Raw genomic sequence first — 19,850 nt, 5'->3', positions numbered from 1 at the left:
TTTACAAGTGACGATGAACGACAACTACTTATTCACCAAACTCAAACAATTGTTCATGCATATGCATATGTTCTTGCATATTACTGTGTTTGATCTTCCTTTCGAAGATGAGGTGATTCAAACACGTGTCGAGGGAAAAACTCCAGTAATATTCATTACCACACCAAAGGTTTCAAACAGTATACATTAATAGGTAAATTGTTCATGCAGTTGTAGTTTCGTGAGAATGTGTCATCTCTCCCACCAAGCGATTTCCTGGAGTCTTTGAAGTTCACTAGATACTCGTTAGAACAACAAAAGGATTATTCCGAATTCTTGGGGTTCTTTTGAATACTCTTCGTGAGCAAAAAAACAGCAAAATCAATACTCCTGGACCGCTATGGATTGAATGATTCCCTACAGTCTATCTCGTCATGTGTTTGTAGATCTCTTGCTGAAAAAATCCTCAATTGTTTATATTGCAGTACATGTTCAAGAGGAAGCAAAGACGTTATGTGCTTTTCTGGAACTCCAACTATCGTTCCCTAATAAGACTGATAACATCTAGATTTGAAGTTATGGCCATCTATTTTTTAAATGCGGACTACGAAAAAAACATTTGCAACATCCTGTATACTACGATTTGTTTTAAAAGCCTATAATATTACGAATTACACAACTATAATGTTAACTACGGTCAATTTTTTTGAAGAGTAGAATAATAAATAAAGTTCTTGGTACCAAGTAATTTTTATTTTTTGTCAACACGGAAAATTACTCAAAACTATACTGTATTGTAACAAGAACTTAATATTGAATAATAGCAAATCACAAAACATCAAAATAAGGTAGGTATTTCGGAACAAATTCATTGATATTCTGGACATTTTCTTGTCCAATAATTCTCCAAAATGATCTCCAGAAAATCAATCAGTTTGTTCCAAAATACCTATTGAATTTTGATGTCCTGTGATTTGATATTATTTAATATTGAGTTCTTGTTACAATACTGTGTAATTTTGAGAAATTTTCGGTGTCAACTGAAAATAAAAATAACTGCACCAAAAATTTTGAAAATCATTTTACTCTTCAAAAAAATTGACCGTGGTTAACATCATAGTTGAGTAATTGGTAATATTCCAGGCTTTCGAAATGAACCATTGTATACAGGATGCTGACTATTTATCGTTTTAGCAATTTCTTTTTCATAGTCCCCGTTTAAAAAATAGGTAAAAAAATAAAACTTCACTTAGGTGGCCATGACTTCAAATATAGATGTATTTTTCAATGCTAAACAACTTTTCTGGATAACATTTCCCAATATTTATCAAAATAAGAGTACTTTACTCACATATTACATGTGTTTTACTGTATTTCGTTGGTGCATTTTTAGTTTCAAGGGATGCACAAACTTTCATCATGAATAACTTTTTGTCAAAAAACCCTTAATAAATAAGTTTCCCATATAGTGCAAACTTTGGGGATGACACTGTATCAGTAGAATCTCAGACTGCAATATACTTCAGTGTTTTATTTCTGTTAACTTCCTCACTTTACTAATGTCTTTCCCAGCTTACTATACATCCTTCTGGAGACCGAAAGCGATCACAATTCACCGAAAAGCAGTATTTCCTAATAAAAGCTAGCAATTTCCAATAGCGACGGAGCTCACATATCAAAGGGCGCATAATATTCCACTAACGGTCAGAAGAAAAACTCTCAGGGACACTTTTCCATCTGCGCCTTTCAAAACGCTGGACATCCTCTTGAGAATTCCCCCTTCTCGGAGTCGGTGCCCGAATTGATTGCACACACTATACGATACAATCGTCTAGTGATACACGCATTTATACATATGTAGTACATGCACCGGCAGCTCCCTTGCCCTTGCCCTTGCTCCCTGGATGAATTCTCAAAAAGCCTCTTACTCACCCTGATTTATGAATTGAATTATCTGGACGGCTCGTTGGGACGTCGAATTACGCCTAATGGTCAAGTTTGGCCATTTCCGGATGATTTGGACTCTCTGGTAATTGTTAATTTGTGTATTTTCAAATGTCGATTGTGATGAGTTTGCAAAGGGTCTTCCAAATATTTTCATTTGCTGTGCGTCTAGTATTTTTTTTGTTATTCAATTTTTTTTGCATTTGGGAATTCAGTACAATTTGAACTATGGAGCGCTATACCACAGTATGGCTTAACCCTGCGTCCGACACGTGGGCTGTGATATACCCCAGCCGTAGAAAATTCCATATAACTTTTCGAAATTGGCGCCCCACCGTCGGATATATTCAGTAGCTTCCGCATACAGGGTGATTCAAAAGTACTTTGACAAACTTCAGGAGGTGATTCCTCACAATATTCTAATATGAATTGTCCAAATAAATGAATGTCCGGCAACGCTTCGTTTCCAAGATACAGGATGTTGAAGTTTTATTTTTATTTTCGTTTTTTTCAAATAACTTTTGAAGTACTGAACCTGATGTTCTTATTGCTCTTACTCGTAAGGGGCGCCACCCACACGTCTTTTTCTTTTTTAAAGATTCATAACTTTTTTGGGCGTACTTCTAGCACATTTTTCAGTAAAAAAAATAGATTCCTCTATCATATCTACGTAAATAAGCAACCCTTGTTACTAGTCGCTGTAAGCAACCGTTTTCGAAATATTTGGACTTGAAAACTTCAAGTCGATTATTTGATAATCGATGCATGTTGACGTTATTACGAATATTTTGCATTTTTCACAAGAATGCTTTGGAAATAAATTTGACGTTTGTGAGTAGTTTTGGTAATTACATATTTTGTGACAGTTAGACATTTTGTTGAAGTTTCCGTAAGTAGAAGTAGAAAACACTTCTTCTGAAAAAATGGATTATTTAAACAATAATGCTCATTTAGCCGATATGCATTTCGTTCATGGCCTTGCGGATGGCAATGCGCGCGAAGCAAGACGTATTTACCAGGAGCAAATTCCTAATCGAGTACTGCCTTCAGCTCCAACATTTGCTAGTCTCCACCGTCGTTTGGCAAAAACAGGTAGCTTCAAGAGGGTAGCTGATATTATTGGAAGACCACGAGCCGTCCGAACCCCAGAATTGGAAGAAGCTGTTTTGAACGCTCTCGAGGAGAATCCAGAAACAAGCACAAGAGTAATTGCTGAAGATGTCAATTCTACTCAGTCCACAGTTTGGAGAATTATCCACGATCAACAGTTTTATCCATACCATATTCAAAGGGTACAAGCTCTTTTGCCACGAGATTTTCCCCAACGCATTACTATGTGTCAATGGTTTTTGAGAAAATTGGCTGGAAATCCTCAATACTTAAGATATGTACTCTTCACGGACGAGGCAAACTTCTCCCAAAATGCTATCACAAACTTTCATAACAACCATGTTTGGGCTCTCGAAAATCCGCACGCAGTTAGTTATTTTTGGGGACATTTGAAGTCACTAGTTTATAAGACTCCAGTAGTGAACGAGGAAGATCTAAGAAACCGAATAGTAGACGCCTGTGAAACAATAAGAAACGCACCAATAATTTTTGAGCGGGTACAAGATTCAATAACTAGACGACTGACTGCCTGTATCTTCGCTGAAGGTGGACACTTCCAACAATTTATTTGAATATAATTTAGTTTCGTTTATTTTAGTTTATTCTACATATTCAAAATTTCCTGCAATAAAATGTTGACATTTCTTGCAAATTTTATTAAAACAAATACTACTTATGCACCTTTGATACAAAAATAACTATTTCGCTTAAGGATGTCATAAAGGAACGTACCCAACAGTATTGACCTCTTCAAACGAGTAAAACGTCAAATTCATTTCCAAAGCATTCAACATTCAACATGCATGGATTATCAAATAATCGACTTGAAGTTCCAAATATTTAGAAAACGGTTGCTTACAGCGACTAGTAACAAGGGTAACTTATTTACGTAGATATGATAGAGAAATCGATTTTTTACTGAAAAATGTGCTAGAAGTACGCCCAAAAAAGTTATGAATCTTTAAAAAAGAAAAAAACGTGTGGGTGGCGCCCCCTACGAGTAAAAGCAATAAGAACATCAGGTTCAGTATTTCAAAAGTTATTTGAAAAAAACGAAAATAAAACTAAAACTTCAACATCCTGTATCTTGGAAACGAAGCGTTTCCGGACATTTATTTATTTGGACAATTCATATTAGAATATTGTGAGGAATCACCTCCTGAAGTTTGTCAAAGTACTTTTGAATCACCCTGTATAGCCTCCACTCTCATATTCACATCTCAAATTAGTCGTAGTTTGACGTATGTCTGGACCATGCAGAAATGAACTGCAAATTTTGCTTAGAAATGACAAATATTGATGGCCTGTAACTTTTTTTTAATGATTTTCGATAATATATTTTTTATTTCTATTCTATGATGTTTTATTATTTGTTTGAACCAGCAATTTGATATTTATTTAGTCGTTTTATGTGCAAAAGACTTCTTCGAGTAAATTTATGTTTTTTCCACTAGAAGAACCCAATGTTTTGGTGAAGACGGAAAATAACGATTTTCCAATGTCTCCGCACACAATTCAATAGCGTAAATTTCCACTTGAAATACAATCGCATAAGTACTTAGGCAGGTTGATAACTCTGTCCTGAGTCTGCGACTGAAAACACCTGCACCAGAACCGGAAGGTGTTTTTGATCCATCTGTGAACCAACAACTATCTCCTCTTGATATTTTCTTCTCCCGGATGATCCAGTCCTCTCTACTCGGGAATAGTACTAAATAAGGCAGTTCGTAGTTGACAGTTGGAGGCATGAATTCAGAGGTAATTTTCAGAATGCTGTGACTTCCAATGTCAATCAACAGTCTGTTGCACCCTGCATTGAATTGATTTGTGCAATTGACAATGTGCACAAGTCTGTATGCAGTCCATCTAGCCTCTCTTTCCAGAAAAATGTGGAGAGGAGGTAGATCTAGAACTAGTACTGTCACTCTTGTCGCTATACCACAGTATGGCTTAAACAAGTACTGTCACTCTTGTCGAAACCTTTGATATTTGTGTCTCTGGCGGGCATAAATGCTATCTTCGCTCTGCTATCCTGTCCAAGTGTTGGTTCCAGGTCAGTTTGGAATCTAGGATTACTCCCAGATATTTAACCTCCGAGGGTTCGAGACCCTCCGTCTCAGTCCTCTTGGTGAATGCTACTATGGTCGATTTGGAGCCCTTCTTCATCGGTCCATCTTGTTATAATGTTCAGGGCCTGCTGCATGCATCCCTTCTCTACATTATTGTATTTAACCTGGACTGAGATAACTAAGTCGTCTGCATAGCCCAGTGCTTTATACCCATTGTGGTCCAAGAGATATAATAGCTCGTCCATTACAAGGTTCTGTAACAGAGGGAATAGAACCCCCCTACCCCCTTAGGACAGCCCCTTGCTACTCGTGTCACGACTGTTTCCCCCATAATGGTTGTATATACCAATCTTTCCCTAAGCATGCAGTCTATCTACCTACAGCTTGTCTTGTCGATCCCTCTTCTCCTCGACGCCTGGATGATTGATTCGAACGAAATATTATCAAATGCGCCCTTGATGTCCAAGAAAGCAGCTAAAAGTACTTCCTTGTTTTTATAAGTATGTTTTACTTTTTCTGTTACCCGACATAGAGCCGTTTCTGTTGACATACCTGACCTGTATGCATATTGGTCTCGATGTAATGGTCTAATAGCCAGTGATACGTCCCTGATATGCCTGTCAACTAGTTTTTTGAACGTTTTCAACGCAAATGACATGAGAAGTTGGCCCTGATCAGTCTCCAGATTTTTGGTATGTGTCTCAGTGCTAAATTTGCCCTTAGAAGTACACACAATTTTTTGAACAGAACTTCCGGTCCCTTTCGAAGTATTATTGGGTATATGCCATCAGGTCCCGGCGACTTATATGGTTAAAATGAGTTTACAACCCATTTAATTTTTTACATATTTATCACCTTCTTTGTCATTTGCCAGTCCTTGGGGGTCTCCAGGTCTGAATTCGCCCAGGACTCCGGTGTTAGATTTGTAATTTCTGACCCGGAAAAGCTCTCTAATAGTCTCTTCTCCGGTTTTTGTATACTCCCCCGTATTTGTTTTCAGATTATCTATTGAGACCTGAGGTTCCTTCGAGTTTATTTTGTAGAGCTTGTCACATGCTTGGGTCTGTTCGATCTCCTCACATCGTCTTCTCCATGTATCTCTCTTGGATTTTCTCAGGACTTTGTTATACTCAGTTAAGGACCTTCTTTATTGGTCCCATGAACCTGATTTCCTTGCATATTCGAAGGCTTTTCTAGTTTTTTGTCTCATCTTTGCCACATCTTCATTCCACCAGGGCACATTCCTGTTTGATCTCTGATTTACTATAGGACAATTTTCAGTTACTTTCTGGGTTCATATCACCAAAAATGTTTGGTATTTTCAGTTCCATCAGTGATTACTCGAAAGCATTCAATCACGTATTCTTCTGAAGGCCTCTTGAAACCGTCGCTCACCCTGAAAAATGACTTCAACACGTGTTAAACTCATTCCCATAATATTGACACTCATAAATTGATAGAGGGGCATTACTCAATGGATTCGACACTTCCTTCTTCAGTTCAGTTGAACTATTTAATTTCGCGCCCTCGCGCTCATATTCCCGACGGAGAACATATTTCATTAAAAATAGCGGGAACGCTCAAGTGGCAGGCGTCAAATGATCGCTACACCTAAAAAATCCAAATTGAATCAATGATTGTCCCGTTACATTATTATTCGGGGCGCGACCCCAGTTATACAAGAAAATGCATTCAATTGACGATCAAGTATGTATGAACACTTGCGATTATGTGTCGAGGGGAAAATGATGATGCGTTATGCTTATGTGATTGGATGAGCGTATGATATTTAGGCACTACCCCGTATATTTTACTACGGGAATGAAAACATAATTCGGAGTAGTTGACTTGAGGGTCTTGAATACCCACAGTGCGAAGATTTGGAACATTGGGTTGTACAAAAAATATGTGCAAATATAAACAACAACCATTATTAATTCAGAAAAATATTATTATATTTATAGGGTGCATTTCATTTGAAACGAGCCATCCTGAATAACTTTTGGTACAATGACTTTCAAAGGTTCACTTCAGAATTTATCTGTAGCGAGCGGAATCATTGAGAACAGAGAACGTACTAAATTTCTGGGGCTGTATATAGACGATGGACTGAAATTTGACGCTCACATCAAAAAAATGAAAAGTAAAATTTCCACTGGCTGTTATGCAGTGAAAGTTATTGCTAGAGAACTGGGAGTTTATACTGCAAAAACAGCATATCACGCTTTGGTAGAGCCTCATTTAAGGTACGGTATACCTTTTAGGGGTGTGTGTAGCCTCAATTTGCTGGGGTCTGTATTTCTATTACTAGTCTAGTACACATGCACTCGATTTTAGCTCTTTTTGGTGACATTTTTCAGCCCTATTCAAAAATTACGAACAAGGTGTCATTCGAGTCGTATTTTTGCCTAGAAAGTTTAAGGAAGGTCCGAAAACGCGTCGATAACAATTACAAAAGTTATAAACAATTAAATGAAAAAAAAAATGGGGCTTTAGTTTTTTCTTAATATCTCGGAAAATTTTCAAAATTTTGGAAATTTGAAAAAAAAATTGAAAAGATCAATGAATTTGCGTAAAAAAAGTCCCGACCCCCGAAACTGTATCTCGATTATTTATAATTTTTACAAAGCCCTGAAAATAGAGCCAAAAGTGGGTAGTCTGGATTCCGCGCGCCTTTCGTCACTCTGACATAAAAACAAAAAAATTATTTAAACAGATTAAACGTGAATATTAAGGAATGAAAAAAATCCATGTAATCTGTTTAAAATCTGTCTGTTTAAAATCTGTTTTTTCGTTAATCAGCTGTCGCCCCCATACGAACGGCAACTCTCAGAAGTTGAGAAACTTGTGCGAGCCAAGGACTAACGAGGTCTAACCTTTTGACGTGTGATTCCTAACACGGTTGCAGAATCATCCCAGCTTCAACCAGATATATTCTCCCGAAAAAAATATCTGGTCGAGGCAGGAATCGAACCCACGGTCTTCCGATCGTAAGTCGGGCGCACTACCACCGCGGCCAATTCCACAATTCAACAATGTAATGCTGGGATATATCAATAAACAATAATCTGCAGTAAAAAAATTTTGATCCCAATTTTAACGTTAATTATAAATTTGTTAATTAATAACGTTTTCTGAATTGAAAGTTAATATGAATATCCCTATAATTATTGAACTGAAGCCCTGGCATTTTTTCCTTTGGTGAAGTTATCCTTAATAGGCTCAAAAATAGATTACCGTTGCCAAAATGAAAAAATTGTTGTTTTCTATTTTTTCCTGATCGTTTTTTGGATAAATTTATCCGTTTGTGCATCAACATTCGCCGTTGCTTCGTCCATAATCAATATCAAATTGTTTCTTGATATCGCTCTTGCCAGACAAACCATTTGTCTTTGTTCAACGCTTAGATTCGTCCCTCCTTATTAAGTGAAGCGAAATACCTTCAACTCCGTAATAGTTTAATTTTACCAATAGAATTTCAAGTGAGACGTAGTCAAACGCCTACGACAGGTCACAAAGCAAAGTGTCATTGACCTGCTCAAGTTCCTCAATCACGCCAAACACGTGAAACTAAGAGACTATTAGAAGTCCGCATTGTCTCATTGTCCGCATTGGACTCATCAACATAACATCAAGTGGTCCCAAGCTGGGATTATCCACAGGGAGTAACACTGGTTCCAGAGGAAGTTTGAAGAAGCTGCATATATGTTGTCCATATTGAGCCAAGCTGGCGTAAAGATAGATACGCAACATATGGAAACCGGCTATCGAGCAGAAAAACGGTCAACTCCCGCTGAACTGGTGAAGCGGAGAGAGGGTAGAGGGGATGTAGGTTTTGAAACAACATTCAGGATGTCAAAATACAGGTTTGGAGCTGGGTATCTCAAATTCTCATGTGAAATTACTAAGATGACTGGACTAAATATAGTATATGAAAGAAACAAATTTCACTCACACATGTAACACTGTCATTATCGATGACAGGTATCCGACGTTTCTGAATAAGACATATGTTTTGTTTAAAGATGGATAGAAACTGAAAACCTTTCTTTCCCAAAAATACATCTCTCTCAAAAATACACCCCTTTCAATTGTTTTATCTTGTTTTCAAGTTTGAAAACATTTTCCAATCATCCCCAAACACAATCACTGAATGAAATTGAGAAAGGAAGTCAAGCACAATGCCAAATGCCAAACTTTAATGTGAAGAGGTCCATTTAAATGATTAATAGTCACTTTCTGAAATCCTCAGTAATATTTTCGGCACGATCCTATCGAATGCACTACTAGAGGAACATCATATGGTAAATGTACACACAATGCACCCTGAAGGGGACAGGAATATCATATTGAATGCGACAGGGAGTTCAATTGTCGCAGGAAAATTCAATTGTTCCTTGTTAACCCTACACCGCTCGGCCAGTCGTTTAGACTGGTGAATATATCCTCTATTCTATAGCACTATTTGACTGGGGCTCTGTTTTTAACATACTCTGGATCCATACATACAATTCATGCATATTTGATATATTTACGTGACAAATTAAGGCAACCCCCGAAGACCAGAATTCGGAACGATATTGTTCAATTCACCCTTGACTGAATTCGAGTGTAGGGGTGGTTCAGGGATTTTTGAAAGTAATGTGTGTTATGTTTCAATTATTTCCAGGAATATAACTATGTTTATTAGTATAAATAGTTCGCTCCTTGAATGCATTAGAGATATTTTGTAACGAACAAATATCACATGAAAAGATGAAAAGTTATGGTACCACTGTGACGAAAAAAAGTGTCTTGAATTCTATTCCACCCGAAAAATTTAGAAATACAGATGAAACATGGGATGAAAATATTTTCATTCCTAATTGCCTTGTAAATGATAAGAGAAGACTACTCGCAAAATGTATAGTTTCTTGCGGTGGAACATTTGCCAGTACCCCAGTTAAGCTAATCAAAATCAAGAGAATATCTCGGAATTTGAGATATCCAATTGGAAATTCGTTCAAACTTGTGTTTTGACATCCTAAAAGTTGTCTCAGAAGCTACATTTGACGCGACTATTACAGTCAAAGCTCACAAAACTCGATTTTTTGCACATTTTTGCAAATATTTTGTTTCCTATGGGTTTTTTGCTATTCATATTCATCATCATTATTGTAGAAAATTGAATTCCCTACAACTTCTGTTTGAAACATTTTTCCAAACGTTGAATTGTTTTTGAGATAAAGAACGAAGAGCGCGCGGATAGAGCATCATTCGATACTGTTTCTTCCAAATTTCTATTGAAAAAATTACTAGTAATGGGTTTTCCCAATAATGTGTTGTGTTGGATAGAATCGTACATGGAAAACCGTAGTTTGGTGGTTAAATGTAATGGAATTACATCAGTTCCTTATGATGTGAAACTAGGTGTTCCACAAGGGTCTGTTCTGGGTCCATTGTTATTCTTGACTTTTATCAATGACTTGCCTGAATTCATATCAGATTATCACATAACTATGTACGCTGACGATACTACAATCACTGTTTCTGGAAAAAATGAGAATGAATTATCAATGAAAATTAATTTAGTTATTGACGAATTCAGTAGTTGGTGTCAACGTAACAAACTGATTTTAAATAAATCTAAGTCAGTGCTGATGAAAACATTCGTTAGGAGGGATTTCTGTTGTAATTTAGTCACTCTGAATGACATAAAAATATCAAAAGAAGTTGATTTTCTTGGAACTATTTTAGATGAAAATCTCACCTGGAGAAGTCAAATACAAAAAGTGTGCAGTAAACTCAATTCCGCTTATTATTCGATCAAACAGTTGAAACATTGTTTAGATAGGTTTGGTTTACTGAATGTTTACTTTGCGAATGCATACTCCCACATTAGTTTCAACATAATGGCTTGGGGATGTGCAAAGGAATTTTCTAGAGTTTTCATCTCTCAAAAACGACTGATAAGATTGATATTCAACCTGGGGTACCAAGTAAGTTGTAGACCCGTTTTCAAAAGAGAACGCTTGTTGACTGCACCCGCAATTTATATAATGAAATGTGTCATTTTTGTGCACCGGAACCTTGACTTGTATATAACGAACTTGAGCATTCACGGTCGTGATACTCGATATGCTACTGCTCTGAGGGTCCCTTCACATAAGAGTGATCATTTCAAAAAATCTCCATTATATAATGCCATAAATTTTTATAACAGACTACCACTTTCTATAAAGAGATTGAATTCTTCAACTTTGTTCAGTAAGAAAGTTAAAAACTTATTACTGGACAAATGTTACTACAGTCATAAGGAATATTTAGAGGATTCTTTCACAGAAGGATAATAAGATAAGATATATAATCGTGCTGAATTTTCACTTGCTGTTTTGCTTTAGTTTCAGTGTTCTGACTGGCGATTTTATCGTTTTTTTTTTTTAAATATGTGTGTACATGTTTGTAAATATATGTATATATGTAAATATATACATATGTATATTTATTTGACTACGGCAAGGAAAATTGCCACATTTTTTTATTCATTTTTTAATTAGCATTTTATATATCTATATGTACCTATACCTTTGTATATGCAAATATTAATTTTTATTCAAGCTTTGATCCCATAATTTTATTCATAAGTGACATACTGTTTTTTGTAAATAATCATTGACCTACCATATATACGCTATGTATCACAAATGGTGAATAAATATTATTATATTATTATTATTATTATTTAAGTCAACCGGTAGTCATAGTCAGGAACACGCCATATAATCATTGATAAATACATAATTATCAATAACTTTTCTTTCCGCTATGACATCATATTCTAAGATTTTTTCAATAATTAGATATCTATCTATTCAAAAACACTTATTACCGATTTCTTAAATTGAAAAATAAACAATATACAAACTTCAACTACATCATTTCAATTATATCTTTTGATTTTTGCAAATTATTTATTTGAAATGATTCGTTCATGAACTCGTAAGGAGAATAGGCCAAGCAACGAAAGATCAGCGTTCTATCTCTTTTTTTATAGAAATAATTAGTATCGCTATTCAAGGTGGCAATGCTGCTTCGGCTCTGGGAACTATTCCTCTTTCACATAATTTTGATAAGATCATGCATTGCCCTAATTTCAGTACGGAACTGAAATCTTTTCGAAACAAGCCGAGATATGTGGATATTCATCAGTCTCCTATCAAGGTTAATTCACAAGTGATTGATACACCTTCTTCTTTTTCAGTGCAGTCAGTGGACTCAGGTCATTCTTGCCCCCTAAATATGAGTTGCAGTCCTCGTAGTTCTCGTTCCATTTCAGTGGAAGAGCTTCATGAAGCGTCAAATCGATCCCTCTACGCAACGTTCTTCACTTGGAAGGATCGATCGCAGCTTGAGAAATGGTTCTTACGGAGATTCTGTGAAACGTGTTCTTCCTTACGAATCAGTAGAAAGTTTTCCTTAAAATCTAGAGAAGAAAATTGGATTGGATAATTTAGGAAACACTTGCTACATAAATAGCATTTCACAAGTGTTGTTCATGACGAAGAATTTCAAGAACGTGGTTTTAATGATGAACGAGAACGGAAATGTTTCCTACTCATTCATCAAACTCAAACATCTGTTTAGGAAGCTGCAGTTTCGAAAGAATGTATCATATTTCCCTCCAACCGATTTCCTGGAGTCTTTGAAGTCCACTAGATACTCGTTAGGACAACAAGAGGATTGTTCCGAGTTATTGAGGTTCTTGTTGAATACTCTTCGTGAGAAAAACAATAGCAGAATCAATACTCCTGGACGCTCTGGATTGAATGATTCCGTACAGTCCATCTTGTCTTGTGTTTGTAAATCTTTTGCTGGAAAAATCCTCACTTGTTTACTTTGTAGTAAATATTCAAGAGGTAGCGAAAACTTATGTGAATTTCTGGAACTCCATCTAGCTTTTCCTAATATGACTAATAACCAGTCCGTGCAAAGGTTATTGTTGAATCATCTGAAAATGGAATTTTTAACAGGTGATGATCGACTGTATTGCCAAATATGCGCCAAACTAACTGACTGTTATAAGAAAACAAGTATAGCTGAGGCACCAGTCAATCTAATAATAACACTGATGATCTGCAAACAAGACTCAACCTCTGACGGAAGCAAGAAACTCTTTGGAAGGATCGAAATAGATGAACATTTCAATCTAGCAGACCACTATTATAATATTCATGCAGTCATAGTTCACTGTGGTTCTGGCATTGAATTTGGTCATTATTACGCCTTGGTCAAAGACGAAACGGACTGGTTCAAGTTTGACGATAGTCGTGTCGTGTCACGAAGTGTTCTGGCGATGCATTGAATCTATTGGAGCCTCTGGAGACACCCTACATTTTAATAAGAGAGAGGACATTGGTAGATCAAGATCTTCAGATGATGTGGTGCTGCAGGTTTTTTCCGGGTTTTCCTGCACCTGAAAAAGCAAATGCGCCACAGGAATCAAAGAGGTCGCCCCGGAGCGCCAAATTAATTTTTATTGTTGTTTTTATTTTTAACGTTGTTTTGATAAATTTTTAATACTCAAAAAAAATTGTGTGTGATATAGATGTGAGGAAAAGCATTACTCATTAACACATTGTGGTAAATATTCAATAATTCTATTCAATATGTTTACCTTCAGACATTACGCATGCGTCTATACGTCGGCACGTATTCGCTCAAATATTCCTGGAGTCTCTCTGATGACTTTGCACGCATCGATGATGCGGTTTCTTAAGTCTTCTACATCGTGAACAGGAGTACGATAAACCAAATGTTGTAAATGGCCCCAAAAAGAGAATTCGAGAGGAATGAGATCCGGGCATCGAGCGGGTCAGCTCTGTGGTCCTCCTCGACCTATCCACTGATTTGCATATGATTCAGTTATATGCTGACGAGCTACTTGACTAAAATGGGCGGGAGCCCCATCATGCATAACAAACATATCCCTTCTGACGCCCAAAGAACCTTCCTCCGGCAGTACTGGATGCACTTCTCTTAAAAATTGGACATATGCTTCACCATTTAATCGAGGAGGTAGAAAATAAGACCCAATTAAATCATCCCCAATAACTCCGAGCCACACGTTAAGAGAAAACTGTTCTTGATGGTTAGTTTCGACAATAGCGTGAGGATTTTCATCAGTCCATATGTGGTAATTATGAAAATTGATAATCTTGTCCCGAGAAAATCTACATTCGTCTGTGAATTCTATCGTTAAAATTGGAAATACCGTCATATGATCAACATTTAGCTGGAAAGCAATTTTCTAGTAATGGTGGTAGGTTGTTCTTCAATCATATTAAGTGCTGCTTCCTCAAGCTGTGGTGTTCGTACTTCTCGATGGCGACCACAATCCTGCGTTTTTTTGTCGAATGAACCATATTCTCGTAATCGTTGATGAAGTCGAGCAAATATTCTATGTGAAGGATGCTGCCGTTGAGGATACATTTCAGCATATCTTCTAGAAGCTTCTAACCCATTCTCCTGCGACAGACCGTAAACGTAATGCATATCAGCCATTTCCTCATTTGTGTATGACATTTTAATAACAAGTGAATTATTAAAGTAACAAATTTGGAACAGAACAACAACACACAATTAGTATTAATTCAATTTCGAAAATTCACAAACTGACAGCGTCATACCAATTAAATTGTCACTATCGCTCATAGCGACCTACTAGGTAGATTAGTTTGGTATTTTCGCATTTAAAACGATGTATCTCTGCAGTTGTTCCTAAAATAATTTTTTGCTGCGAATTGGTTCATTTAGGGCAAAAAACCCAGATAGCATTTTTTGTTTAGAATGGAACAGGTTATCGGAAATGAATTTTTAAATGTTAAACAAGTAATAAGACAAAAAGTTACATTGGAAATAAATTTTAGTGGTTGCGTTTTCCACCCCTTACTACCATGGGGTGAACCAAATATCTGGGTAAGTGTCTTTTTGGTAGTACAAAACGTCAGGTTAATTTCAATATTGTGAATTTTTCAGTGCTTGTGAAAAAAATTGTTATACAAATTGTATGTACCCCCTTTAAGGGGCTGTATCTTAACAAGGGATGATCCAATGAAATTTCTTTATACGGAAGAACCTATCTTTTTTTCGATGGGGAATCACCTCCTCAAATGTTTTACACTTATTTAGTTACACCCTGTATAAAACTGATTTCATAAACTACATCACAGGATTTGATCTCCACAAACTGTATTTGAAATATATCATAACATTTTTCGCTAACATAGTAGCTTCATCAAGTGATTTGAATACTTCAAGTTGCCTCTTACACTAATATTTATATACTACATGTAACCATAATTGAGACTACCTTCAAAAACTACCTAAACCTCTACCTAAGGTACCTGTTCAATTATGATCACCTGAAGCATATTACCTCACAACTACATCAATAATAACTCCTTCTCGGTTTTTAAGAAAATAAGTTCAATAATGGTGATCTATTCAAATATTCAAATCCAGCTGGTCATTCATTAGAATTTCCATTGCTTCCAAATGATTTAGATTCAAACCTTTATTTTCAATATGCAAAATTTCGAACTCTTCATTAAAGGTTTGATTTTCTTCTAGAAGATGATTCCAATATGTTGAATTTGTTTTCTTATTTACATATCTTGTATGGTGTTCATGGATTCGATTCCTTAATGTTCTGCCAGTTTGACCAATATATGCCTTAGGACACGTTCCACACTTCAAGCAACTTGAAGTACTCAAATCATTTGATAAATCTACTGCGCTAGCGAAACATGTTGTGATATATTTTTCAATTAAAGTTTGTGGAGATCCAATCGTGATGTGTAATTTTTGAAATTACTATGGATCTTCATCAAGTAACGGCCGAATCAATAAAAAAATATACATATGAAACTGATTAAACCTGTGCAGTTATCAAATATTTCACCAACAATTCCAACAGCTCATCAATATTTCAATCGTGTTTATTATCAAGTTCCAGATCCTACTGTGTTGAACGTGTAACTATTAGGTATTTTGAAATTCCATATCAAATAGGATACCGTCAAAACAAAAATTAAATTGTACAAGGAGAGTTTAGTTTCTGTTGGAACCTCGTATATAGTTGGGGCGTTCACAAATCAACGTAATTCATTAAAACACATAAAAATCGAGAACTACACCAGTAGGTCCAATAAATGTTTCTCAGAAAACCAATATTATCATTTGTGTGAAAATGGCAAACATATCATCCAAGTATTGAATTGACTCTGACTCTCTATTACGTGGCAAAAAATACTTTGTTGTCCATCAGCTAGCTCAGGTAGATTGTACAAAGATTAAAATATTATTCAATAACAAACTTGGGTGATTTTATCATTGCATCATATTTGATTGTGATTTTTATCAGAACGAGTAATGAACCGAAGAGAACCATACCATAGCATACCATACCTGGGTTACTTTTTAACTTGTAATGCCCTGTTTGAAACCTTTGGTGTAGTAATGAATATTACTGAGTTGTATTCCAACACCAAACCATTATTTTCAACACCTTAACACGTACTTCAATCACCAAGTTATCATCTTCAAGGTGAAGATCAATTTTTTTCTTCCAGTTTAACCTTCCTCTTGAACTTATGTCAACAGTTCCAGCTGTTTAGCATGTTTAGTTTGTTGGTGAAGAATAGTAATATTAATGGAGTTCTATCGCATCAAACCGTTATTTTTACCAACATACCAACATAAATAAGTAAAAATAATTGCTAATCGAATGTAAGTTGCCCGCGAAATTTGAATATTCACCTTGCTGGATCATAAGAACTTTTTTTCCCAAAAAGTATTTGACGAATCACTCCTTGAAGTTTCATATCTTATTCACAAAACAATAATGCCGTAATATAAATTTCGATTGACATTTAGTTGGTTCAACTATAAAATATTTCTGGTGTAATATCGCAGGCCTATTCAACAACCAACTTTATCGATAACTTTCCATAAACGATCAGATGGACTGCGATCCGGAAGCAAGTCAGCCTCCCTACATCAACTTTATGACAACGGTCGGAAGCACGTCGTAGGCGAAAGTCCAAACAAACATTTTCAGACCCCGTTGGACCACCCCTCACGTGCCGGAGTCATAACCGATCGAGCTCCTTCCGGTACTAGCCGGAAGTACTCTTTGGCTGATTAGGCACTCTTCGTTACAAATCGCTCGAAATTGCACTAAATCACGCTATATCGTTTATTATGAATTGCCGGGGCGTGTTCCACGATATGTCGACAAGACTAAGAATATGAACATGACGAGTGGATGACTTTCTTATGGCGACGATGTGATAAAGATTTAAGTCACATATTTTACATTTCAAATAGGTTACCAAATTCGTGTTATAATCAATTGTCTTTTCAACAATTCTACGTATAGAAACGTTGCAGGTTCACTAAACTCACCTCGACCTAATTATGTATTACTGCAACCTTTCCAGTACATTAAACTGTTTGCAGTTCAAATATATGAATATTACTGGAGTTTTTTCCCAACACCAAATCGTTATTTTTAACACCTCGACACGTGTTTCGTTCACCAAGTGATCATCTTCAAAGAGGAAGATTAAACTGACAGTTTAATCTTCCTCAATGATAACTTGGTGATCCAAACACGTGTTGAGGTGTTAAAATAATGATTTGGTGTTAGGAAAAACTCCAGTAATCTTCATTACTACACCAAAGGTTCCAAACAGTGCATCATAAGTTGAAATATATAACAATTAGGTAATAAGCGATGAGCAACCAATTTTGTAAAACCGCGATTCTGACGAGTTGATTAGTGTGCATGTACTCTTCGATGTAAGATGTCAACTTGAATACGAATAAAACGAAACTCTTGGTTTTGAGAAAACCAAAAAAACTCCGTTAATGTTTAACTTTTTTCGTGGATTTATATGTTCAATTAATTGTTTTTTACTCATTTTTACTGCCCTGAAGAAGCTTCCCACTAGAAGCGAAAGCTTGGCAAAGTAAAGCAGAGTTTTTGATTCTTGATTTTTTGACTGAGAGACCCCGTTATTCCATTCAACTGTACATTTCTCCAGTCGCTAAGATATATATATATATATATATATATATATATATATATATATATATATATATATATATATATATATATATATATATATATATACATATATATACCGGGTGTCCCACATTTTATGTGACAGGCAATATCTGGTTTGTTGAAGGAGATACACAAAAATGTTTCATACAAAAGTTTTAGGAGTTCATGAGAGCTATATTTTGTATATAAATATACAGGGTGATTAGTGTAGGTGCTACAGACCAAAATTCCATTTTTTAAAATAGAACGCCCTGTATATCATTACATATTCAGATACCACGTTGAATTCTGATATCATTTCATGTTTGGTTTTTGAAATTCGGTTACGGCGTTGTTGAGTTATTGCACTTTTCCTTAAATATAAAGTTTCAAAAAAACTTATTTACTCGTGCACGAATCCAGTCTATATCTTTTATTAAATTGAACTAGACTACTACTGAATACAAACCATTATTCTCACCTCTACGATACGATATCGATATCAGTTGAATATAATATTGAAATTACGACAAGGAATTTGGTGGCAACAAGATGGTGCTCCTTCTCACAATTCAAAGGTTGTTACTGAATATCTGGATAGAACGTACCCAAATAGATGGATTGGTAATAAGGGTCCAATTCGGTGGCCGGCTCGTTCCCCAGATTTATCACCGCTTGATTTTTTCCTATGGGGTTATTTAAAAGATATTGTTTTCACTACTCTCCCTTTGAATGTGGATGATCTGAAAATGAAAATTCGACTAGCGTGCAGTGATATTACGCCTGATATTATAAGAGCGACTTGTACGAGAGAAGTGATTCGACGTTTCGATGCCTGTATGATATCTAATGGGCATCACTTTGAACAACTTTTATGACTTATTTCCAGGTACCTACCATTCTTATGAAATGATTTATCAAGTTATATTATTTACATTGTTATTAATTAAAGATTTGTTTTCGAATACACCTCTTTCAATTTCGCAATTGTTTCATATTCAAAATGATTCCTGACTGAATTCCACAACTCAAAATTGAAACCATTACTTCGAACACCCAAAATTTTGACTAATTTTCATGTGATCTGATGCAGAGAGAATAATTGTATGAGATATTTTTAAAAATAATAGTCGTTCTCAAGACTTTACATTTTAAGCAATAACTCAACAACGCCGTAACCGAATTTCAAAAATCAAACATGAAATGATATCAGAATTTAACGTAGCATCTGAATATGTAATGATATACAGGGCGTTCTATTTTAAAAAATGGAATTTTGGTCTGTAGCACCTACACCAAACACCCTGTATATTTAAAAATTATATCAAAATATAGCTCTCATGAACTCCTAAAACTTTTGTATGAAACATTTTTGTGTATCTCCTTCAACAAACCAGATATTGCCTGTCACATAAAATGTGGGACACCCGGTATATATATATATATATATATATATACTGAGAGACAGGGTCTCTCAGTCAAAAAATCAAAAATCAAACTCTGCTTTACTTTGCCAAGCTTTCGCTTCTAATGGGAAGCTTCTTCAGGGCAGTAAAAATGAGTAAAAAATAATAAATTGAAGATATAAATTGACGTAAAAGTTAATATGTATACGATTTTTTTGTGGGTTTGACGAATGTCATACCTTCACATGTAAAGGT

This window comes from Leptinotarsa decemlineata, unplaced genomic scaffold (assembly GCF_025532065.1).
Source record: "Leptinotarsa decemlineata unplaced genomic scaffold, Ldec_3_MD MMD2_tig00000008_RagTag_RagTag, whole genome shotgun sequence".
In the NCBI taxonomy this organism is placed as follows: Eukaryota; Metazoa; Arthropoda; class Insecta; order Coleoptera; family Chrysomelidae; genus Leptinotarsa; species Leptinotarsa decemlineata.
This window is presented reverse-complemented; position numbering follows the sequence as displayed.